We start from the raw sequence: 9,373 nt of genomic DNA, 5'->3' as shown, positions 1-9,373 counted from the left end.
CTTAATCCATTTCCTCTTTCAGGCCACACTTCTCTGTCTCCTCATCTTGACAAGCTCCTGTATTTGTTTGCTTCTGTGTCTTAGGTAGAGCTGTCACTCCTGTTATATTGTAAGGGGTGGAGCCTTAGGTATCATCAGTAGAGGGCGACTCATTTCACCACATTGTGGCACTGTCTGTGGGAGAGAGGTCTGGGAGGAAACAATGCCGCTTGCTTAGCAATCCTCCCTTTTCCAGGCATTTCACCTACTTTGTATTGGATGGGCGCCTCTTTAGCTGTTGCGCTGGCTGTTGGTTCCACGCTGGGAGAGTTGGCGGATATTCTAGGACCGTGGGGGCCCTTTAAACAAGCGGACTCTGCTGAGAGACTGGTAGTTTCTTCCTCTGCCCCAACCCTCACTGGTTTACACAGTCAAAAGCAATGAAGCTTTATTTACTCCAGTGCTGGGATGATGAGCTGTGCAGTCTGGTTTGGTGCTGGGCGCGCTCCCCAGGTGTCCCTCCCTAGGTTTTAAAATGTGTGACAGCACTTTCTGCGGGCCTGCTTCTGCTGCCACCACTGCTACCACCACACCCAGTCTTCTCTGCCCCACCTCCACCCTTCCTACCTGTCTGGATTAGTATTTCTTCTTTATATCTTTGTTTGCTGGACTTCCATGCAGCTTGATTTTCTGGAACTTCTGGTTCTCTCTAGTTTTGAGGTAGTTGTATTCCTTCTTAGTTGTGGAGGGGGATGCAGTGTGTCTCTCTAAGTCTCCATCTTGGCCAGAAGTCTCCATTTCTTCTTGGTTGTTCAATTTTTGACATATAATTGTTCATAAAATTCTTTTATAACTTGTCAGATTTCTGTGGCATCAGTTGTAAAGTGATTTTTTTCATTTCTGACTTTATTTATTTGGGCCTTCTCTCATTTTTGCTTGGGGAGTCTAGATTAAGACTTGTTGATTTGTTTATCTCTTCAGAGAACCAATTCTTTATTTCATTAATCTTTTCTATTTTTTTTCTTTTGGTTACTTTCTATTCTATTTATCTCTGCTCTGATATTTATTTTCTTCCTTCCACTAACTTTGAGCTTTATTTTTCCTTCTTGTTATAGTTCCTAAGTTAGATCATTTATTTGAAAATTTTTTTGTTTCTTTTTTAAAGTATATTTTATTGATTATGTTGTTACAATAGACCCAATTTTTTCTCTTTGCTCCCCTCTGCCCAGTACGCCCCTTCCCTTCAGAAATCCCACCCTCTTTAGTTTATGTCCATGGGTCATGCATATAAGTTCTTTTTTATTTTTTAATATTTTTATTAATGTTTTTCAATTACAGTTGTCCCATTTTACCCCCATTGCTCCCCCCTACCCAGCCCACCCCTTCTCCCACAGTCATACCCTATGTCGTTGTCCATGTCCAGTGTCATTTATACATGTTTCTTGACTAAACCCTTTCCCTACTTATCACTCTCCCCTCCCTCTCCCCTCCCTCTTCATAATTATGTTCATTTGTTTGTGTTGTTCATTAGTCTCCTGTGTTAGGTGATATCATATGGTATTTTGCTTTCTTTGCCTGGCTTATTTCACTAAGCATAATTCTCTCTAGTTCCATCCACGTTGTCACAAATGGCAGGAGTTCCTTGTTTTTTTCTGCTGCATAGTATTTTATTGTGTAAATGTACCACAGTTTTTTAATCCACTCTTCTCCAGATGGGCACTTAGGCTGTTTCCAGCACTTAGCTATTGTAAACAGCGCTGCTACAAACAAAGGGGTGCATAAGTTCTTTTGAATTGCGGTTTCAGGATTCTTCAGGTATAATCCTAGCAGTGGAATCGCTGGTTCAAAAGGCAGTTCCATTTTTAGTTTTTTGAGGTAATTCCATACTGTTTTCCATAGTGGCTGCACCAGTCTGCATTCCCACCAACAGTGCAGTAGGGTTCCCGTTTCTCCACATCCTCGCCAGCACTTGTTGTTTGTTGATTTGTTGATAATGGCCATTCTAACTGATGTAAAGTGATATCTTGTTGTGATTTTTATTTGGATCTCTCTGCTGACTAGTGATGTTGAGCATTCTTTCATGTGTCTATGGACCCTCTGTGTATCCTTCTTGGAGAAGTGTTTTTTCAGGTCCTTTGCCCATTTTTTAATTGGGTTGTCTGTATTCTTGGTGTTGAGATGTGTAAGTTCTTTATATATTTTTGAAATTAATCCCTTGTCTGAATTATCACTGGTAAATATGTTTTCCCATATAGTTGGTTTCCTTTTCAACTTGCTGATGTTTTCTTTTCCTGAGCAGAAATACTTTAGTTTGATGTAGTCCCATTTGTTTATATTTTCCTTTATTTCCCTTGCCTTAGGAGATGTATCAGTGAAAATATTTCTACATGGGATATCTGAAAATTTCCTGCCTATGTTTTCCTCTAGGACTTTTATGATGTCACATCTTACATTTAAGTCTTTGATCCATCTTCAGTTTACTCTGGTGTGTGGTGTAAGTTGGTGGTCTAGTTTCATTATTTTGGCACATCCCTGTCCAGTTCTCCCAGCACCATTTATTGAAGAGGCTCTTCTCACTCCATTTTATGCTCCTTTCCCCTTTGTCAAATATTAATTGACCATATAGACCTGGGTTTATACCTGGGCTCTCTATTCTGTTCTATTGATCTATATGTCTTGTTTTTATGCCAGTACCAGTCTGTTTTGATTACAGTGACTTTGTAGGATACTTTGATGTCTGGTATTGTGATCCTTCCTGCTGTGTTCTTCTGTCTCAAGATTGCTGTGGCTATTCGGGGTCTTTTTAGGTTTCATACAAATTTTTCAAATATTTGTTCTAGGTCTGTGAAATAAGTCATCAGTATTTTAATAGGGATTGTGTTGAATCTGTAAATTGCTTTGGGTAGTATGCACATTTTAATGAAGTTGATTCTTCCCATCCATGAACATGATATTTGCTTCCATTTATTTGTATCTTCCTTAATTTCTTTCTTCAGTGTTATGTAATTTTCTGAGTACAGGTCTTTTATCTCTTTGGTTAATTTTATTCCTAGGTACTTTATTTTTTGTGTTGCTATAGCAAATGGGATTTTGTTTTTATTTTATTTTATTGTTTATTGATATTTTATTTTATTGTTTATTGATATTTTATTGTTGTACAGAAATGCCTTCGATTTCTGTATTTTTACTTTGTACACTGCTATTTTGCCAAATTTGCTTATTATGTTGAGTAGTATTTTAGTGGAATCTATTGGGGTTTCTCTGTATGCTATCATGTCATCTGCAAATAATGACAGTTTTACTTCCTCTTTCCCAATTTCAATGCCTTTTATTTCTTTTTCTTGTCTGATTGCTGTGGCTGGAACTTCCAAGACTGTATAAAAAGGAGCGGATAGAATGGACATCCTTGTCTGGTTCCTGATCTCAGGGGATATGCTTTCAGTTTTTGTCCACTGAGTGATGTTGGCTTCAGGTTTCTCATATATAGCCTTAATTATGTTGAGGTATGCTCCCTCTATTCCCATTTTGCTGAGTGTTTTTATCATAAATGGGTGTTGCACTTTATCAAATGCTTATTCTGCATCTATTGATATGATCATGTGATTTTTGACTTTTATTTTGTTTAGGTGGTATGTTATATTTATTGATTTGCGAATATTAAACCATCCTTGCATCCCTGGGGTGAATCCCACTTGATCGTGATGTATGATCTTTTTACTGTGCTGCTGGATCCGGTTTGCCAATATTTTGTTAAGGATTTTAGCATCTATGTTCATCAGCGATATTGGCCTGTAGTTTTCTTTCTTTGTTGTGTCTTAATGTGGTTTTGGAATTAGAGTAACTGGCTTCATAGAAAGAGTTTGGGAGGTTTTCCTCTTCTTGGATTTTTTTGGAATAGTTTGAGAAGGGTAGGAGTTAGTTCTTCCCTAAATATTTTCTAAATTTCACCCATGAAGCCTTCCTTCTGGTCCAGGGCCTTTCTGTGCTGGGAGTTTTTTGATTACTGTTTCAATTTCACTCTTTGTTATTTCTCTGTTCAGGCTCTTTACTTCTTCTTGATTCAGTTTTGGAAGATTATTTAACTCTAGAAATTTGTCTATTTCATCAGGTTGCCAAGTTTTTTGCCATAGAGTTGTTTGTAGTAATTTCTTACAATCCTTTGTTTTTCTGTGATATCGGTCGTGATTTCTCTTCTTTTGTTTCTGATTTTGTTTATTTCGGTCCTCTCTCTTTTCTTCTTGATGAGGCTGGCTAAAGGCTTGTCGATTTTGTTTATATTTTCAAAGAACCAGCTCCTACTTTTGTTGATCTTTTGAATTGTTTGTTTAGTCTCTATGTCATTTAATTCTGCTCTGATCTTGATGATTTCCTTCCTTCTACTTTCCCTGGGCTTTGTTTGTTGTTGTTGGTCTAGTTCTTGTAGCTGTAGGGTTAGATTTTTTATTTGAGATTCTTCTATCCTTTTCAGGCAGGCCTATATTGCTATGAACTTTCCTCTCAGGACTGCTTTTGCTGTGTCCCATAGATTTTGGGCTGTTGTGTGTTCATTATCATTAGTTTCCAGAAAATTGTTGATTTCTTCCTTGATGTCATTGTTAACCCATTCATTATTTAGTATCATGTTTTTCATTCTCCATGAGTTTGGATGTCTTTGATTTTTTTTTTTTCAGATTTAATGTGTTTTATTGATTAAAATATTACATTTGTGCCAATTTCCCTTCCCTCTGCTCCCCTCCACCCGGTGGCCCCCCTCCCTCCAGTTGTCCCCCCCTTTTAGATTATGTCCATTAGTTGTGCATACAGTTCCTCCCAACCTCTCTCCATCTATTCCATTCCCTCCTACCATGATCCCCAATTCCTATATCATCTCCCTCCCTCTCCCCACTCCCCCTCCCTGTTGACCACCCCCCAATATGCTTCCCGTACCCACAGTTCCTTCTCCACTCTCGTTGCCTGTTTAGTTTGCCTTTGTTTCATCTCCCTAGCTTCTGTTTTTTAAACCAGTCCCTTTAACATCTCATATAACAGTGGTTTGGATCTAATGAACTCTTTCAGTTTTATTTTGTCCTGGAAACACTTTCTCTGTCCTTCTATTCTGAATGACAATTTCGCTGGATAGAGTATTCGTGGTTGTAGGTTTTGGATTTTCATTACTTTGAATATTTCTTGCCAGTCCCTTCTTGCCTGTAGGGTCTCCCTTGAGAAGTCAGCTGATAGTCTAATTGGGACCCCTTTGTACATAATTCTTTTCTTCTCTCTTGCTGCTTTTAAGATTCTCTCTTTATCTTTAATTTTTGACAATTTGATTATAATGTGTCTTGGAGTGGTTCTCCCTGGATCCAGTCTCTTGGGAACTCTCCTTGCTTCCTGGACCTGCAAGTCTATTCCCTTCCCCAAGTCTGGGAAGTTCTCCTTTATTATATTTTCACTCAATTTTTCAAGTTCTAGTTCATCTTCCTCACTCTCTGGCAAACCAATGATTCTTATGTTGGGCCTTTTATAGCTGTCCCAGAGGTTTCTGATCCTCTCATCGTTGCTTCCCATTTCCTCTCTCTGCATTGGTTGACTGCTTGTTCCTTCTCCATATTCCAGTTTGTTGAAATGAACTCTGGATTTTTTTTCCTTTCCTTCTGTCTCGTATACTGTTTTGTTCCTTTCGTTATGAATGTTTTTCGCTTCTTTCTTATCTTTTTCCTGCTCTTTTGTGAATTCTGTAAGCCACCTGATAACAATGGCCCAGAACTGAGCCTCTGACAGGTTTCTTATCTGTTCATCTGTCAGGTTCTCCATCTGTTGCCTGGTGAGCTGTGCCACCGGGATTTCTATAGTTGTCTGCCTCATTTTGACAGATGCGTTTTGTTTTCTTGGGCCGGCTGTAGGGGGCAGTGCCTCTGTACGCGTCACAATTCAGCGACCGGCGCCTGTCCGCGACCTATTTCGCAGCCCTGTGGTGCTTTCTTTGGGGGCGGGGGTCCAAGATGGATTCACACAGTTATTCAGCTAGGAGACCGGGATCCGTCCTCCCGCCCCCCTGGGCCTCACTGTTCAAGGCGAAGCGGCGGCCGCTCTCCCCAGCGCCGAGGTCGCGCACCGCCAGGGGCTTGACCGCAGCCGGGATTCCTTGCCGCCCCGCCGCTCCAGGTGCGACCGCAAACAGCACTGCCCTCTTTAACTCTTACCTGCCCAAATGGCACCGCTGGTTTATAACTTCATATGTTGGGCTTCCGTGTAGTTTTATTTTCTGGAATTTCTAGTTATCCTTTGTTTTGAAGTAGTTGTATTCCTCTCTAATTGTAGAGGGAGACCTAGCGTGTCCGTCTAAGCCTCCATCTTGGCCGGAAGTCCTGTCTTTGATTTTTTTCTCTGAGGTTGATTTTTAGTTTCAAGGCATTGTGGTCTGAAAAGATGCTTGATATGATTTCAATTTTCTTGAATTTGTTGAGGCTTGTTTTGTGTCCTATCATGTGGTCTATCTTTGAAAATGTGCCATGTGCATTTGAAAAGAATGTATATTTTGCTTCCTTGGAGTGAAAAGTTCTATATGTACCAACAAAGTCTATTTGATCTAGAGTGTTGTTCAATGCCTCAATATCCTTGGTGTTTCTTTGCTTTGAAGATATGTCTGTTGTTGATAATGGGTTGTTAAAGTTCCCTACTATGAGTGTGTTGCTATTAATATCCTTCTTGCAGTCTTCTAGTATTTTTCTTATATATTTGGGTACTCCTAAGTTGGGTGTATATATGTTTACAAGTGTTATATCTTCTTGACTTATTGTTCCCTTAAGTATTATGAAATGTCCTTCTTTGTCTCTTTTTATGGCCTTTGCTGTGAAATCCGTTTTGTGTGATATAAGTATTGCTACCTCAGCTTCTTTTTTTTTTCACGTCCGTTTGCTTGGAATACTTTTTTCATCCCTTCACTTTCAGTCTGTGTAAATTTTTTGTTTTGAGGTGTGTCTCTTGTAAACTGCATATATGTGGGTCATGATTTTTATATCCATTCCACTGCCCTATGTCCTTTGATTGAAGCATTTAATCCAATTATGTTTAAGGTTATTATTGAAAGGTATTTACTCATTTCCCATTGTACCTGTGTTCCTCTCCCGCTCTCTTTTTCTTCTTTTTCTTAAAGCATTCCCTTTAGCATGTCTTTCAGTGCTGTTTGGTGGAGATGTATTCTTTTAGTTTTCCTTTGAGAAACTCCTTATTTCACCTTCCATTTTGAATGAGAGCCTTGCTGGGTAGAGTATTCTTGGTTGTAGGTCTTTGTTTTTCATTGGTTGGAATATTTTTTGCCATTCCCTTCTGTCTTGTATTGTTTCTGTTGAGATATCAGTTGATAGCCTTACCAGAGCTCCCTATATGTTATTTGCTGTTTTTCTCTTGCTGCCTTTATGATTCTATCTTTGTCTCTGAATGTTGCCTTTTTAATTATGATGTGCCTTGGAGTGGGCCTTTTTGGGACTCCCTGTGCTTCCTGGACTTGCATGATTTTTTTTCTCATCAAGTTATGAAAACTTTCTGTCATTACTTTTTCAATCAGATTTTCTATCCCTTGCTCCTCTTCTTCTCCTTCTGTATCCCTATGATTCTAATGTTGTTGAGTCTCATGTTGTCCTGCATTTCTCTTAAATTCTCTTCATTCTTTTTAAATCTTTTTTCATTTTGTTGTATTGTCTGGGAATTTTTTCTACATTGTCCTCTAACTCACTGATCCAATCCTCTGTTTTGTTTAGCCTGCTTTTGATTGATTCTACTTTGCTCTTTAGTTCAGAAATTGTATTTTTCATTTCTTCTTGGTTCTTATTGATAGTTTCTATATCCTTTTTTATGCTGGTGTAGTTCTTTATAAGTTCCTTGCAGCTTCCCTGCAATTCTTTGTAGTTTCCCTAGAGTTTCTTGTACTTCTCCTGAAATTCATTGTAGTTTTCTTTGAGTTTGTCAAGTTCATTGAGCTTCCTTATAACCACTCTTTTGAATTCCATGTCTGATAGTTGGATTATTTCTATTTCATCTATCTCTCTTTCTGGGTATTCCTCTTTTCCTTTCATTGGAAGGTTGTTTCTGTGTCTTCCCATGTTGAATGCTTCTTGTTTCTTAGATTTGTCTGCTTTGATTTCCCACTTTCATGGTATGAGATTCTGTATAGGAGACCTGGAGAGTTCAGCGGTGCATTCTCTTTTATCTCCCGAGCCTGATGGTCTTGGGATGCATGTCCTTTATGCCATTTGTTTAAGCTGTCTGGTTTTATTTTAGTTACTCTTTGGTGGACCCTTCCTTCTGGCTAGTTGATTGAGAGTCACTCTGCCCACCTTGTCTTGAGTTCTTTTGTGGAGATGCTGTTAAAACATAAACACACAATCCAGGCAAGAAACCCACATCCTCCAAAATATACCCCATCCCCCCAGTCACATTATTAGCAGCAAATGAGCCAGTATTAATATAGATGTAAAGAAGTTAAGACTATATACTATATGAAAAACTGATAAGAGTTGTTTTAACTGATAGATGATTTTTGAGAAGGAAGATGGTAGAATAATAGTAGTAGTGAGTAGGGTCAAAACTATGCAACACAGTCAGTAGTATTTACATTGTGTGTTGAAAAAGGGAGGGAAGAATGCAGAATGAAGTGAGAAAGTGCAAGTGCATAGTATTAGGTTTATATATCAGTTATATGTTATATGTTTAGTGTGAAAGGGAGGATAAACAAAACAGACAAACAAGCAAACAAACAAAAATTAAAGAAGAAGAATTGGAGTGAGAGAAGGTAGGAAACACATTAAAGAAAGAGTTTTTACCCGATACAAGCTTTGGGCACTGTTTTCTTCTCCTGGATTTGCCCCTGGTTAAAATTCCATGGATTTCAAATCTTTTCTGGCTGGCTGGCTGTGAGGAGATCCAGCTTGATTCTGGGGTTGCTAGTCTCTCACTCGTGAGCCTGTCCCCACTCTGCTGTGAACCACACTTAGTTGAGTCTCCTTCCTTCTGCTCCTGCGGCACCCTCAGGCCTCCTCAGGCTTGTCTAGCAACACTGTTCTCCTGGTAAGCCAGCGTGTGTATGCCAATAGTCTCTGCCCAGACCCAAGTCCTGTCTCTATTCCTCAAAAAAAGTCTCTGTGTTGCTTCCAAACTGCAGCACCAGCTCATGTCCCTGCCTATACACCTGTGCCCACCTGCCCACCTTGGGTCCTTACCAAGTCTGCAGTTCTGCTGCAGCTTTCCCGTATGGGCCTCTCTCCCTGGCTCAGTTCTGCCCTTTGTTTGGTGGAGCCCTGGCACGAGCGCCCAGACAGCAGAGTTGTAAGCCCAGGGCTGCCAGCCAAGGGAGTCCCCACCTAGACACAGGTCATACAGTTTCTCACTGTCCGGGCTCTTCACTGTCTTCCCACACCTC

The sequence above is a fragment of the Furipterus horrens genome, unplaced genomic scaffold (assembly GCF_987537825.1).
Source record: "Furipterus horrens unplaced genomic scaffold, mFurHor1.1.pri manual_scaffold_4, whole genome shotgun sequence".
Classification (NCBI taxonomy): Eukaryota; Metazoa; Chordata; class Mammalia; order Chiroptera; family Furipteridae; genus Furipterus; species Furipterus horrens.
This window is presented reverse-complemented; position numbering follows the sequence as displayed.